This window comes from Danio rerio, chromosome 9, assembly GCF_049306965.1.
Source record: "Danio rerio strain Tuebingen ecotype United States chromosome 9, GRCz12tu, whole genome shotgun sequence".
NCBI classification, from domain to species: domain Eukaryota; kingdom Metazoa; phylum Chordata; class Actinopteri; order Cypriniformes; family Danionidae; genus Danio; species Danio rerio.
The window spans coordinates 39359829-39376177 of NC_133184.1; the positions used below are offsets into that span (position 1 = coordinate 39359829).

Consider the following 16349-nt stretch of genomic DNA (forward strand, 5'->3'; position numbering starts at 1 on the left):
TACGCGAAAGGATTGAGATTTATTTTGATAAATAGGGAAAATGTCTGAATTTCTGTGACCCATAATGCTAGCAAACAAGTAACGAGACAAAATAATAATTAAGGCTATGATATTAGCAACCCACTTTATGTGTTTTGGTTTGGTTTCCTTACTCAATTTATATGATGCTATATATTTATTGTATTTATTCATTTTGTATTGTTCTGCTTTTATGTTAATGCTATGTATTTGATATTCATCTGCATTATTTGAAAAAATAAAATTCAATGGGCGAGGCAGTGGCGCAGTAGGTAATGCTGTCGCCTCACAGCAAGAAGGTCACTGTGTGGCTGGTTCGAACCTTAGCTCAGTTGGCGTTTCTGTGTGGAGTTTGCATGTTCTCCCTGCCTTCGCGTGGGTTTCCTAAGGGTGCTCCGGTTTTCCCCACAGTCCAAAGACATGCGGTACAAGTAAATTGGGTAGGCTAAATTGTCCGTAGTTTATGAGTGTTTGTGTAAATGTGTGTGTTGATTTTTCCCAAAAATGGGTTGCGGCTGGAAGGGCATCCGCTGCGTAAAAACTTGCTGGATAAGTTGGCGGTTCATTCCGCTGTGGCGACCCCGCCACAGCGGAATCTTGCTAGAAAAGATTTGCATTGAATGGATTAAAAGTGACAGAAAATACTTTTCTCTTACAAAAAGGGGACCAATAATTGAAATATTAACACTTCTTGCATCACACAGACATTGTTTGTGGATTGTTTTTTTACACTGCATATGAGATTTATTGAATTACTTAAAATGGATCTTGCTGGTATTGTTGTGTGCCCTCATTCCGACCATGCACACTACCATGCACCCATAATTGGATGGCATCAGTCTGACAAGAATGAAGAATGACAGAAAGACTGGAGAATGAAACTGGAAACTGGACTTTAAATCATGTAAAAAATCACAGTGATGCAACAAGCCTCCAAGTAGGGCAATAAAAAGTACATCGACTGGTGAATTCCAGCTTTTCCAAATTATATATAAGGTTATGAATTCCTTTCTTTTTGACTCTACTTTATGTCAGCACAAAGCTCCCATTGCATCAACTTCTGCCCTGTGACTGGGTCACAGGATAAGTTAGTTGAGTCATATACTTTCAAAAATTTATCCAATACATATATATTGATCCTTCCAAAAAGCAGAGTCTTTCACATTACACAGTCTGTTGAGCTGCCAGCTGTGTTGATCTATCTGGCTATAAATCATATGGCTTTGGCAGCAGAAAAGCATCAACCACCCCTGTGCTAAAACCTCTCCTCACTGCAGGCTGCTTCCATAACCTAATCATGCCACATTCAGAACTCCTTAACTCTAAACTCAACACAATTGTTTGTAGTTTCATGTGCGATTGCCTCATGCAGTGTAAAGTAAGACAAGGCAAGGCTAGGCAAGTTTATTTAAATAGCACTTTTCATGAACAATAGTAATTCAAAGTGCTTTACATAAACACAAATAAAAGAAACAAGAAAATAAAAATGATTAAATGAATTAAAAATTATGAAACAGTGTTAAACAGGTTATAGAAGAATAAAAAATAAAAGAAAAACACAGAAGCACAGTGCTCATTCAGTAAAGGCACAGCTAAACAAATGTGTTAAGTCTTGATTGTGCCTAATATTGGAGCATATCTGATTATTTCTGAAAGCTGATTCCAGCAGCGGGGGCGTAGTAACTGAAGGCCATTCACCCTGCTTTTTAACTGAACTCTTGGAATTTCTAAATGACTTGATCCTAATGAACTGAGTGATCTGTTAGGTTTGTATTCAGTCAGCATATCTGTAATGTATTGAGGTCCTAGGCCAGTAAGTAGTAATATTTTAAAATCTAATCTGAATGTAACTGGGAGCCAGTGTAAAGACCTGGGGACAGGTGTGATGTGCTCTGATTATCTGGTTCTGATCAGAATCCTAGCTGCAGTGTTCAGGATGAGCCGCAACTGTCTGACTGTCTTCTTTGGGAGGGCCAGTGAGGAGTCCATTACAGTAATCCACCCTGCTGCTGATGAATGCATGAACAAGTATGTCGCTTTATTTTTGCCTTTTATTTAGAATATGAAGATGACAGTGGATTGTTCTGATTGTACATTCTATAAATTATATACTGTACATAGGAATTATATTCAATTATGTTGTAAAACAAATGTTCTTACAGACCAATCCTTTCATGTTACACATTTCACAGTATTATTATTATTGTGTGTGTGTGTGTGTGTGTGTGTGTGTGTGTGTGTGTGTGTGTGTGTGTGTGTGTGTGTGTGTGTGGTATATTTAAACAGCTATGTATACAGTATATGTTTGCTGCTTGTTCAGACAAATTTAAAATAACATCACAATTCTTAAGATTTATGTTCAATCCACTTACGTTTTTTCAGGTAACTTAATCGATTTGTGTCGGGACAACATAAAAGAATTGTGTTGAGCCCTGAATTTTTTTCCAATTTAACACAGTTGGAGCTGAAACGCTTTACTATTTTAATAAAGAAAAAACGGTGGTCAAAAACATTTTAACGGTGGTCAAAAACAAGGTTAATTTATGGAAGAACTGGTTGATTTAATGTAATAATACATTTAAAACAATTCTATATATTTGTTATATTATAGTAAATTGATCATTTAAATCATATCAGGTGAATTCTATATTGATATGGCAAGTTGAGGAGCTATTGCAACTAAATGTAAACAGGGATTTTCCCCCTTTTTTATTTATTTATTTATTTATTTATAAACCTTTAAATCCTGCATTTGAGGGTCGATTGCATCACTGTGTCCTGACAAAAGATGTCCCAATTCAATGTCTTCTTCAGATGTGGCCTCCAAATGCATCCTTTGTTTGGTGAGCAATCAAAGATTCAACCAACGGATCTACAGTGGCACAGACTATTACCAATATCCATTCCCCAATATTGATGACTGTTTGCCTATGAACCCCCTATAGGTAACTCAAATCAACATATTTACAACAGATGAGACAAAAATAAATTAGTCATTTAAAAGAAGACTTGTCTGCGGGGGTGTTTTTCTCCTACAGTCATTTCTGTTAGTCCAGGCATAGTTGATTAGCTCGTTTAACATTCTCCAGATTTAGCATCCTATGTGCACTCGTAAGTCCTCATAAATTGTAAATGTATGAGAAATCAGTCATTTAGGTGGTGCATTATGCCGAGGTTACCTTGCCATTAGCTCAGATGACGCAGCAATGCTGATGAGGGCCAATAGAGCACAAAGCTATTTAGGCGCCCACCAGCTCACATCCTGAGAGGTCTCGTTTGTAGCGGAGGGTTAAGAAACACCTGTTTCTCAATTAGAATAAATATACAAAAGGAGATCTGCAAAATAAATGGCACACCCTCAGCTCATTGCCTCTAAATTAAATGGGTTTCTGGGAAGACAAATCCAATTGTAAGTGTTTCGCACTTGTCACTTGTCATTTGTGGCACAATTGAAAGAAAATGGAAAACTGATTAAAAAACATTCAAAGGTTTAATATGTTTGTGGATGTTCTCGAATATGCAGTAACAATTTACAATAGGGTTTGATCTAACATGAACAATTGATGATCTGTAATGTATTAAATATGAACTATATCAACTGTACAGTATTTTTGATCATTAACTAAGATCGAATGATTAGTTTACGCCAAAATGTAAATTCTGTAATCATTCACTCACCCTCACATTGTTCCAAGCCCATAAGCAATTTATTCATTTTCACCCTGAGAAATGTCAGTCGCTCTCTTGATTATTCATATTATTGCAGCATTTCAATGTAAACATCAGTGCTCATGATGTGATTGTGTGTAAAAAAAAACTAAGTTAAAACCCATATTGCTCAATATTGTAATGTGCTACTTTCAAAAGTTTCCCTAACACTGCTCCTAACTGTTACCATCTGTGCAAATTGACAATGAAAAACACTTTTCTTGGTATATACAGTTGAAGTCAGAATAAAGAAAAAGAAATTTTCACAGTATGTCTGATAATATTTTCTCTTCTGGAGAAAGTCTTATTTGTTTTATTTCAACTTGAATAAAAGCAGTATTTTTTTAAACACCATTTTAAGCACAAAATTATTAGCCTCTTTATGCTGATTTACTCTACAGAACAAACCATCGTTATACAGTAACTTGCCTAATTATTCCTATCCTGCCTAGTTAACCTAATTAACCTAGTTAAGCCTTTAAATACCACTTTAAGCTGTATAGAAGTGTCTTAAAAAACATCTAGTAAAATATTATTTACTGTCATCATGGCAAAGATAAAATAAAACAGTTATTAGAGATAAGTTATTAAAACTATTATGTTTAGAAATGTGTTGAAAACAGGGGGAAAAATAAACAGGGGAGCTAATAATTCAGGGGGGCTAATAATTCTGACTTCAATTGTATATATTAACTATATATTAATTTAAGATAAATAAAGGCAAGATTAAGTCAATAAAACTTGTATCTGTTAATATTTATAGAATCGGAGATAAAAAGAAATAGTATTTTTATTACCTGACATCAAGAAGAAATTAATAAACACTGTACTGTTTATTATTATTTAAAGTTTGTTTTCACATTAACTGGTATGTTATTATACAGTGACACCTCTTTTTCAGAAAAATACACTGCACAAAATGGTGAAATGCACACACAAAAAAAGACTAACCATCATTTCATCTCCAAAAATTGCAACCAAGCTCACCCTGTGGCCCAGATTTAGGCTCAGGTCAGTCAGGGTTACATTGAGCATGTCTAATTCTTCAAAGCCTGAGTCAAAGCAAATCTCTTTAATGCCTGCTCCAGTATGCCCTACCAGGGCCATCAGATGGACAAAAGGGAGCCCTAAAGGCAGAGGAATGGGGGTCTACCCGGTTAATGGAGGAATGACTGAATTCACAGCGAAATGGAAAAGAGCTTCATAAAGAGCCCTTTTGGTATGAGGGTGAGGGTTGGGTCATGGCAATCACAGACTGAAGTCCCTCGTCTTACGCATGAACGTGCACGGTAAATCGCAGAGAGGCTGTCCTCAATACCAGCATCACGGACAGCACACAAAAGGACATCAGACTCGGTCGATAGGTCGATGCTTCAGGTGTGTCCAAGAATGTACCTGATAACGTATCAAAGCTCCATTCATGGAAAAGGACACATCAGAAAGAGTTTTCATGTCTTCAGGGCACATCAGAAAGAGTTTTCATGCCTTCAGGGCAGGCTGGAATCTGTAACGATGCAATTTCACACTTATCCGGGATTCTTGCACAAAGAGCCGAGTTACCGTCGAGAGCGTACTGTAGGTAGGTGTTTGGAGAGCGTATCAGCTTTTTTATGCTTCTACGTGTGTAGGAGTAGTACTTCAACAACAACGGCGACACACCAAAGCTTGTTGGCTGCATGTCAATGTGCGCACGATGAACACAGAGTTCGCAACTTTACCTGAGAGCGTCATCCATGATTGGGAAGTGTTTTTAAACAAAGGTCTTGGCCATCGACTAGAGTGCCTCTTTCTTTGTTTCCAGATATGAAGTCATGCATAGACACATCATTTGTCATTGCTGTGAGACAGTTCTATTTGGTGAGTGCCAATTGGGCTACTGGTGTCTGGCAGAGTGGGAGCGTAATCTGCACAAGCCGAGGAGAGCAGCGAAGCGACGCTGGTCGTGATCAGCTCAGCTATTTCGCCCCTGAAGTGCCTCTTGAAAAGAGCCTGAAAAGAGCAAAAACCTCAACAGTCCTTGGTGCACCGCAAACTCTATTAAAAGCACAGCTTGATTGCAAGTGGCAGCATTTAATTTCAAACTCCAGCACGGGCTGAATGCAGAAAAGGTGTTTATCGAGTTTATCGTTTTGATTAAAGGCATAGTTCGCCTAAACATTTTTTAATTTACTTAGTTTACTCACCCCCAAGTGGTTCCATACATTTACAAGTTTCTTTATTCAGTTGAACACTAAAGAAGATATTTGAAAAAAGCTGAAAACCTGTAACCACTGAATTCCATAGTATTTGGTTTACCTAACATGGAAGTTGATGGTTACAGGTTTTCAGCTTTCTTCAAAAAAATTTCTTCAAAGATTGACATCCGCAACAGAAAATACAAATACTATTGAAGTCAATGGTTACAGGTTTTCAGCTTTTTTCAAAATATCATCTTTAAAGACTGACTTCCGTGACAGGAAAAAACAATTACTATCGAAGTCAATGGTTACAGGTATTCAGCTTTCTTCAAAATATCTTCTTTAAAGGCTGACTTCCGTAACAGGAAAACAATTACTATGGAAGTCTATGGTTACAGGTATGCAGCTTTCTTAAAAAATATCTTCTTTAAAGGCTGACTTCCGTAACAGGAAAACAATTACTATGGAAGTCTATGGTTACAGGTATGCAGCTTTCTTAAAAATATCTTCTTTAAAGACTGACTTTGGTAACATGAAAACAAATACTATGGAAGTTGATGGCTACTGTTATTCAGCTTTCTTCAAAATATCTTCTTTAAAGGCTGACTTCCGTAACAGGAAAACAATTACTATGGAAGTCTATGGTTACAGGTATGCAGCTTTCTTAAAAATATCTTCTTTAAAGACTGACTTTGGTAACATGAAAACAAATACTATGGAAGTTGATGGCTACTGTTATTCAGCTTTCTTCAAAATATCTTCTTTAAAGACTGACTTCCGTAACAGGAAAACAATTACTATGGAAATCAATGGTTACTGGTATTCAGCTTTCTTAAAAATATTTTCTTTAAAGACTGACTTTCGTAACAGGAGAAAACAAATACTATTGAAGTCAATGGTTACAGGTATGCAGCTTTCTTAAAAATATCTTCTTTAAAGACTGACTTTGGTAACATGAAAACAAATACTATGGAAGTCGATGGCTACTGGTATTCAGCTTTCTTCAAAATATCTTCTTTAAAGACTGAATTTCGTAACAGGAGAAAACAAATACTATGGAAGTTGATGGTTACAGGTTTTCAGCTTTTTTCGAAATGTATTCTTTAAAGATTGACTTCGGTAACAGGAAATCGAATACTGTGGAAGTTGATGGTTACAGGTTTCCAGCTTTCTTCAGAATATCTTCCTTTGCATTTAACAGAAGAAAAAAGACATATTTGGAACAAGTGAAGGGTGAGTGAATGATGACAGAATTTTCATCTTTGGGTGAACGATCCCTTAAATAGAGACAATGGTGTATGATTCTGCAAGCTTTGCTGATTTGTTGCTTGATGGAAGGGTCACGGAGAGATGTTGATTAAGAAAAGAAGTACCTTAACATTAAGCCTAGAAATTACAGGGTACCGATCGACTCCCAAGGGTCTAATCAAGCCTGTTCAGAGGAGGCCTTCTGCATTCGACGTACATTAGGTTACCAGTGTGATTTAGCACAGTCTGTGGTGACAATCTCTTTAGTTTTCAGACAGAAAACAGGCCAGTAGATCACAGAACCCAATCTAACGCACAGCATTCACTTCGATTTACAAACGTAGCCACTCCACAGCGGGACGTTCACCCACATAATCACACTGAGCTGCAGACTAAAAGAAATCTTTGCTTTTAGAGAGGTTGCAAATTAGGACCATTTTTCACAGAATACGCCTAAAAAAACCTCTTAAAGTGCAGGTTGTTGGTTCACATGCACCTCGAAAGTTTAGAGCTTGCTTGTTTCCCAAGCAGGTATCAAAAAAAGTTATTTTTTGAGAACTTTGTGTCTATCCAAGTTATTGTATATCGATGGTTTGTTCTGTAGACCAGCAGAAAAAATAGCTTAAAGGGGCTAACAATTTTGACCTTTAAATTGTTTATTTAAAAATTAAAAACTGCTTTTATTCTAGCCGAAATAAAACAAATTAAAAATATTATCAGACATACTGTGAAAACATCATTTGGGAAATATTTAAAAAATTAAAAAATCATATATTTATACATCATATATATATATATATATATGCAATTGGGAGATCACAATAATTATGCCTGAAAAAGCCAAAACAACACCAACACTGCCAGATTACTGTTGTCTTTGTGATAAGGAAAAACACTAAACACATGCAGGCATTTCTTCTTTCTTTTTTTAAATTGAACACAAGTATTAAAATAGGAAAACATTAGAAACAAACAAATGACCAACCAAAAAGTAACTCAGGGTAATACAAAGAGTGGCCAACACAAAATACATACATTCCTGATATGCGAGTCTTATCTCACACTCAATATATAACAATTATATGAATACAGCACTACAGGGCACAAGAGAAAGATGTTTAATGTTTATGTTTAATGTGATATGATCAGCTGTAGAGGAAATTACGCAGTTTTTAATCCTGTAAGGGCTTATTATGCGGTCTCTGTCGCCATCTTGTGAATGAACGACATCAACCGTCTTTGTTCTGCAAAGACGCGCTTTCACTCAAAAATTATAAACATTTTAAAATAGGCACTATCCTAATAAATAAACTGCATAGTTGCAATCTAATCAACTACATTCTTGATTAAAAAGCCTCAAAAGTACATTATGTTGCCCAACAGCAGCAATATTTGTCAAATTGTATAGTGTTCTCTGCTTGTTGCTGTATGTGGGCGGAGTAATACACAAGGGTGAAGGGTTAAGAGGCTAGACGAGTGCTGTTAATTGCAGAATATCTCATGCCTCATTCTCATGGTGGGGGTGGGCCAACTAACAATTTTTAAAAACACTACAGAAATAGAAAGCAAGCAAAATCAAGTTGCTGGTCATGGTAAGTTAGAACAAACTCTGACTCACTCTCCACTGATTTTCATTGCATGGATAAAATAAGGTGTTTAAAAGAATTATTCCCAAAAAGTAATACAGGCTTGTGCTAACAGAAGAGTGGATGATGACATATTCTTTTTTGAGTCAAATATCCATTTAAGCTTTAGCAGAGCATTTTTTATTGCATTACTTACAGGATTTCAGAATAACCGAACATGTATGCATGAATAAAATCCATAAACCTGGCGTAGAACCTGTAATACCCCTCATACAATCAATTTTAACTCCATTCGCTCTGGCTGCCTACGCTGGAGAATCGTGTGGGTGGTCAAACCCAATCTGAGAAGGCGGCAAAAGGGCCATCCTCCAATCTGAACTCATGTCAGCCTGTATTCATGTCCTCGCAGTCTAGCCACGTCCAGCCATATCAAGTAACACACCTTTCTCCAATTGCCCACTAGCCTGTAATACTGTATGTGTCTATCACAGATAGCCTGGGGTTACACATCATCTCTCTGTGCTCACTGACACGATCAGATTGCATACGGAGCTCACGTCACCTCTTTGTAGTTCAATGTTATGTTAGATGGTGATTCATTGGTTCAGCACTCAATAGGCTATAGAAAAAGGTCTGGAACTGAACCAATGATTTCAAAGCTGGAGCAACGTGATAGGACAGATGTCGAGTCGTCTCCAGCAATCCACTCACATTTGGCATAAGTACAGTACGTCAAGAGAAGTGGAGATCAGTATGAGTCAAAATAATCTTCAAATGATAATCTTGCTCCACTCTTCCTTAAGCCTCATCTACAGTTTGATGACTGTGGTGAGTTCTTCAGAGATTTTCAATCAGGTTTAGATCAGGACTCTGGGCTGCCATTTTGTTTTTTCAATGTTTGTTTGTGTTTTGTTTTTTTTTGCTTTAAGGAACTGTTTTAGCTATTTGCTGTGTGTTCAATTTTCGGTTTTCATAGCCCTGCATGAAAATTGCTAGCCGATGGGATAATAAAATGCATAAAAGAAAGCCCATTTTGCCAAAAGAGCTTTTGATAAACGTTTACATTCAAGGTGTCACTTTAAAAATTGCTCACCATCTTGTAAGGTCAGTCAAAACTTAAAAGTTAGGCTGTCATTTAACCAGGGTTTGTAAGACAATTGATGATTATGCCATAAGGTTTAAGATTAATTAGTGTTTCCAATTATTTTTAATGAAAAGGTGCTAAGCTCTGCACCGAAAGTTGCAACATGTTGCTAGTTTACGTCATACGTCAGTTTGCAAATTACTGAAGTCATAACCTCCAATCGTTTGTTTAACAGCCTAAGGTTAATAAAGGAAAGGGGTATTTATATTTGCACTTTACGCTTTACATATGCATGTCAATTTAACTAAATTTATTGTTGTTTGAATACAGTACATCAATATAGATGTGTAGCGACTTTGCAGTAATCTCTCAGACGTAATAAACTCAGACAAGTCTGAAACTGTCACTAAAATAACTGTGATTGTGGATAAGAAAAGAACACACGGTTAAATTAAATTGTTAAATTTAAAACAGAGGCAAGCAGGTTTGACTGTACAATGGAAATAGCTCACACTCGCAGTGCTAAATCATTTGCCGTCGGTAAGCAGAGAGCTGATCTGCTCACAGGCTGCAGGTGGGAGAAACTGCTGTACGAGGACTGGGCCACCTGTGAGTGCTCTAAGGCGAGGGAGGGGATGACGGCATCACCCGCAGCTCTTTGAGAAAAGTAGGAACGGTACAATATGGACACATGAGAGTCTATAAACATCTCCAGTAACACCAAAAAAAAGTCTAGATTTGTTGCTAGGTGCATTTTTTGCAGTTTTTGGGGTCTGAAAAGTTGCTAATATATGCTAATATATATATAAAAGTTGCAGTAATATATATAAAATAAATGGAATAAATCTGAAATTGCTCACAAATTTAATCAGTGTTCTTTTTCAAATATATAATTTTACATTTTTATCTCTCTTGTTGCCTTGGAATAGAAGTAACTCATGAATATGGTTAAAAACTGCACTTTTACACTTACTTTAAACTATGCTGTGTCTTGCAATTGGGATAATCATAGGTTCATTTCTAACCAACTGTACAACAATACAAAAAAAACATTTTCTTTATCATTTCATTTCATATTTTAAGCTAAAATATGGATATTTAAGCTCATACTAGAGAACATTTTTCTTAGACTTTTTGGTATTTTCTTAGGGAAAGACATTTTAAGAATTTTTTGTTCATTTACAGTAAATAAAAAGCAACAACAAAGACATACCCATAAAGAAAATGTTTTCTGATTTCAATGTCATCCTTCCTGTGGTATATTAGTCTATTAAATCTGAATGAGTTATGGTTTGTAAGATACTCAGTTCATGAGATTTTCTGTTTTTGGCCTTTTGGAATTTTGGGCGTACAACAAGACTGGGTAATGGCATCAGAAAACAGCACATGATTGGACAGCTATCAATTTTAATCTGTAATAAAAGAAAAGGAGAAAAGGACAGAATCAGTGATGCGAGAAATCATAGTCCCTACTTACATGCAAACCGAGACATTAACTCTCTGGGTGGAATGTGGAGGCGGCCTTTCCTTTCCACCACACAAAAATTAGCCGTAAAAATTGTGCGACTGTATTCCCATGAGTGTGCAGGAAGTGTTTCAAAAAATCATTTACATAATGCATTAAACACCTGCAGGAATCTAAAAAGGTCTGCCGTAATTTCCACCTATTTTTAAAAGAACAGTTGACTCAAGACTGAATATTCATTCAAAATTAATTTTAAAGTCATTTATTCACTCTAATGACTTATTTTCTGGAATAGGTAAAGTTATAAAGAATATTCTTGGCAATATATTAAAAGCGACTGAAAGTGTATAACAAAAAGCACCCTAAAAGATTCATAATATTTCAGTCATCAAAAGAAAAGAACTACATTTGCAGGTGAATTACCATTTATTATTACATCTCTCAATGATCACTAAAGACTATGTTCATGGGTCGGGTATGAAAAGAACAACCTACACTGTAAAACAACTCAAACTGTGTTAAGGAATTATTATTTAGTTACTAGTGCCATTATTTGTTAAGTTCACTCAATTTCTCTCTTCAGAACCTGAATTGTATTTTTTTATTTGCCCCAAACTTGACTTCAAATATTTGATAATATGATGCCTTTAATTTAGATATAAAACCTGGTGTTGAGTTAGCTATTTTTGATGTACCAGAACACAAAATATCATTGACAAACAAGGGAAGAAAATGTAACGCCTGGAGAAGAATGTTAGCAAGGAGAAGAATACTACAGTGGAAATCAGCAGCTCCACCTAAAGCTTCAATCCAGATGTGTGATCTAGTTTTATATTTGAAATTAGAGAAATTTTCATTTTTATTGAAGGGATCTGTCCAAAAGTTTTATGAGACATGGCAACCTATAATCACATATTTTTATGACCACTATAAATGCATCAGATTATTGATTTGCATTATTCATTCATTCATTCATTTTCTTTTCGGCTTAGTACACAGCAAATTCATCAGAGTTAAATTCTCGGTGTTGAAGCATTTGAGAGTAAAGTGTTGACGTTAAAGAGTTAGATTTTGATAAATGAATGTAATAAGAGTTAGAATTGATTTTATTCAGTGCGAAATCAAGGAGTTATCTTTTCAACACTTGGTGGTGTTATTTCCAACATCCGGGAATTCATGCAGCCCCAGTCACTGAAGAATTTTCCAGACGCCATTTTCCATCTGAGGTTTAGAACAGCAACTGGTGAGTCAAACTACCTAAATGTTGGTATTTTACTGACTTTCTTTAAGGAAATACAGTTGTAAACATGTTGTTAAGTTAATAACTTTAGAATGGAGTGACAATTTTAAACTTCTGCGGTTCATTCATGGTCGTTTGTGTATCTAGCTTAACTGCATTACTATTGACTTCTTTTCAAGAATGTTTTTATATATGCTCACGCATACATAGTGCATAAAAAAATCAAATGTACATGTTCAACACATTTCTGTCACGCTTAATGCCATTGTGTGCGTTGTTACCCATATATAAAATAAAATGGACACTTCTCCTTTAATTCCAAGCAAACTAGCGAGGGAATCCCCGGAGCCGCCTAACGTTAGCCTACTCTGCCCGGATGCTAACGGCAACACAGGACGGTTTCCATAAGCTCTGGAGAGTTTCTAAAACATATCTGGTGAGTTAATGAACATGCTTACTTGTAAAAGGCTTCCTGACTGAAACAAATGATTGTTTGTTATTCGTGTACGTTAATTTGGTTATTTTAAACACCGCGGCCCTTTTAAACTGGTTCATTCGTGGCCGTCCATATAACGTTACCGTTAGTCCATAACTTAGACTTGTGTGATAACGTACGCTTGAATTATATTAAGTGTTGACAACCATTAAAGTCGGAATGTTAACATTAATGTCTTTAAATGACCGCGTTTGCACTTTATCAGACATTTAACGTTACAGAAGTCTCCCGGAAGTTGCGGGACTAACGTTAACGTTATCCCGCAAATGCACAGAGACTCCCAGATGCCAAAGTAGATGCCCGCAAATGAATGATAATCTCCCGGAAATCGCGCGTCTCCCGCCCGGTCATTAAACACTTTGCACGCCCCTCTCCACCGCATCCCTCCCAGCTCTTCAGGTACGTCGCGCGCAAGTCACCCCCACCGCTCTTTAGGTACGTCGCGCGCAACTCATCCCATTGCTCTTTAGGTACTCATCTCTCCCGCTACCTCCCGCAAATCAACTCTGTATCCCCCGAAAATGACTTTTCCCAACTCGGGATGTCTGACGTTAGTAAGTTAGGCTATTTCTGTTGTCAGGAACATCTTAGTCAAGCTTTTTTCTCCCGCATGATATTGTGCTTAAAACTATAGGCTAAACTTAGCATGTACTGTACACAACATTTCCGTTTTATTAGTGCGTTGTAAACAGCCACCTGTCTGTAAAATTAATCAACTGATTCATATTTGAGCAGCCTAATGATGATACAGGTTTGATTTGTAGATTTATTATCAATAATCAACATCTGAATCAAAAGATATCTGAAAAAGTGTGAGGCATACTTTGTGATGTTCATCTGTCTTTTTTTATCTGAAGGTTATGCATATGTGTTAGATACTAATGTGTTGTTGTTTTTTAACAGCCACAGTTCTCTGTACAATAACAAAAGACCCTGTGACGGTGGCTGATTAGAGACGGATGGTGTATTTCCAGAGTTGGAGAAATGACCAAGCACACTTTCTTGGTCATATGTGGTGATAATAATGAAGGTATGTTTAATAAAGCTCTGTATTTGTTTCACAATAAGCTGAGAGGGTATTAGAGCATTAGAGAATAACAAATGACATGAAGGTGATAAGTTTTGTATTGTGGGTGAACTGTTACTTAAATAATGTTTTGCTCTTTGCTTTGCACTTTTCCTCTTCTGCTTATCCTAATATTTTAGATTATATTTGGACCTGAAACATCTGCTAGACTCCAGGAAAGGTGGCGTCAATACTGGACCTGAAAGGGCCTAACAAGTTGAATCTGGTAAAGAAACACGCACACACACGCACACACACGCACACACACACACACACACACACACACACACACCCACGCACACGCTTACAGAAAACTGTAAGTTTATGAATATTTTTTACACTGTGGCCAATATTTTGGGGAAGTCAGCATCACTAAATGATATAAAAGATTTTAAGCTCCTCTAAATTTTGCTCCAAGTGTTGTGTTAAATTGAGGATTCTGGACAGACAGCTGCCTGTTTTTCCAGTTCTAGACATAGTGGTTAACCTAATTGTTTTTGGAGATCCAACAGTGATATATGTGTTTTTTCTACTTTTCCATATCCTGTCACCTTAACCAGCTGGGAGAGTCAAGTTGTGGATCATCATGAAGATTTTCAAAAGGTGAGTTTAGATTTCTTGAATGTTTTATTTACTTTAAATGTTCTTTTAAATATATCATAGAATTTGATTGCAATTTGTTTTCAAACATTTTTCTTAGTCATGCTGGAATCTTGAAGAGTTCTTAGATGAGCATCACCCTACAGTATATCCGTGCATCAGGAACCACCAGACGAGCGATCAGCAGCTACTACATCGTCATGGATAAAAAGGTCATCCTGTGGCTGGGAAGCACATCTTTCACAGGACATGCTTGATGAGATTTCCTAGCTCCAGTTTGTTTTCACACAAGTTTACAGCATTTATACCTTCATTTAAACTGCTGTGTTTGATATGGAGGACCAAGGAAACACCAGAAGTGAAAGATTTGCACGCCAAGTTGTTTAAAATGTAATTTCAGAAGAAAACTATGCGTTCAGAAGAAAACTATGAGTGACGATATATTGAACTTTCAAATTGCTCTGATGAAACATCAAGTTTGGACATCATATTTTGTTGATACTGTCTGTACTAATAAAACATTTAAAGCATATTTGACATTGTTGCATTTTAAAAATTGAATGAATTGTTGAAGTTGTGAATGTTTTCAAATAAAATGTTTTTTATTTTGTAATTTACAGTCTTTTTGACCTTTTTACCATATTTACACTCAAGAGAGTTGAATAAATTAACAATATATTACACCAGGTGGTGTTAAATATAGTTACATTTTTTAACTCTGCCCTGAGTTAAAATTAACCCTTACTTCGGTGTCAATGTGCCAACCCTTTTGAAAGTGTTGATTTAAGTCTGTTTTGAGTGGACCCCATGAGACACTTTCAAAGTGTTGAAATTAACACCCATAGAGTTGTTTTGGGTCCCCATATTTTGCTGTGTAGCTTTATTATTCTGGAGTTGCCACAGCAGAATGAACCGCCAACTTATCCAGCACATGTTTTACGCAGCAGATGGCCTTCTAGCTGCAACCCCTCACTGGGAAACATCCATACACACATCCACACACATACATTACGGACAATTTAGCCTACCGATTCACCTATACCACATGTTTTTGAACTTGTGGGGGAAACCGGAGCACCCGAAGGTAACCCACACCAACACGGGCAAAACATGCAAACTCCACACAGAAATGTCAACAGACCATTATTATTAATTTTTTTTTTTCATTTTGCTTTATTTTTTATCTATTTCTGTTGTAAATTTATTTTAATTGTTTGTTAATTCATTTTAGCAGCAAGGGTCAAAAAAGGAAAAAAAAGTATTTTTTTTTATATATAGTTTTGACTAAAATTGATTGAAAATGTTCCAGGCAACAATAACCATTGTCACAGTTTAACTGATGTGAAAATAAACCTATATTAAACATTTTTACATTTTTTTTTTGTCTTAACTAAATCCATGCAAAAATACTAGTTCAACTTACATATTTTGTTTTTCATCTTACAGCCTGCTTCAAAAATTAATTAAAGACTTAATCATGCAGTTCATGACCCACAACAACACAAGATATTTGCAGAATCTCAATTACCATTGTATTTTTTATAATGGAAGTCAATGGAACCTCTGTTTGAGTACAAAAAAACTGTGCTCCATAGAAAAGGTAAAACATATTTGCAATATCAGAATGATTTTGTAAATGACCATTTAAAAATGTTAATCAA

At 36.2% G+C, this 16349-nt stretch overlaps 1 protein-coding gene and 1 long non-coding RNA gene across 4 annotated transcripts in view; one reads left to right on the plus strand and one right to left on the minus strand.

Annotated features, from left to right (window-relative positions):
* sema5ba (sema domain, seven thrombospondin repeats (type 1 and type 1-like), transmembrane domain (TM) and short cytoplasmic domain, (semaphorin) 5Ba) overlaps nucleotides 1–16349 on the minus strand; it is a 273644-nt gene that overhangs the window by 171778 nt on the left and 85517 nt on the right. The window lies entirely within an intron of this gene.
* LOC137496490 (uncharacterized) lies at nucleotides 12492–15218 on the plus strand. Its single transcript, XR_011016893.2, has 6 exons — nucleotides 12492–12529; nucleotides 12850–12962; nucleotides 13926–14052; nucleotides 14229–14314; nucleotides 14649–14691; nucleotides 14789–15218. It is a non-coding gene; the product is annotated as an uncharacterized lncRNA (long non-coding RNA).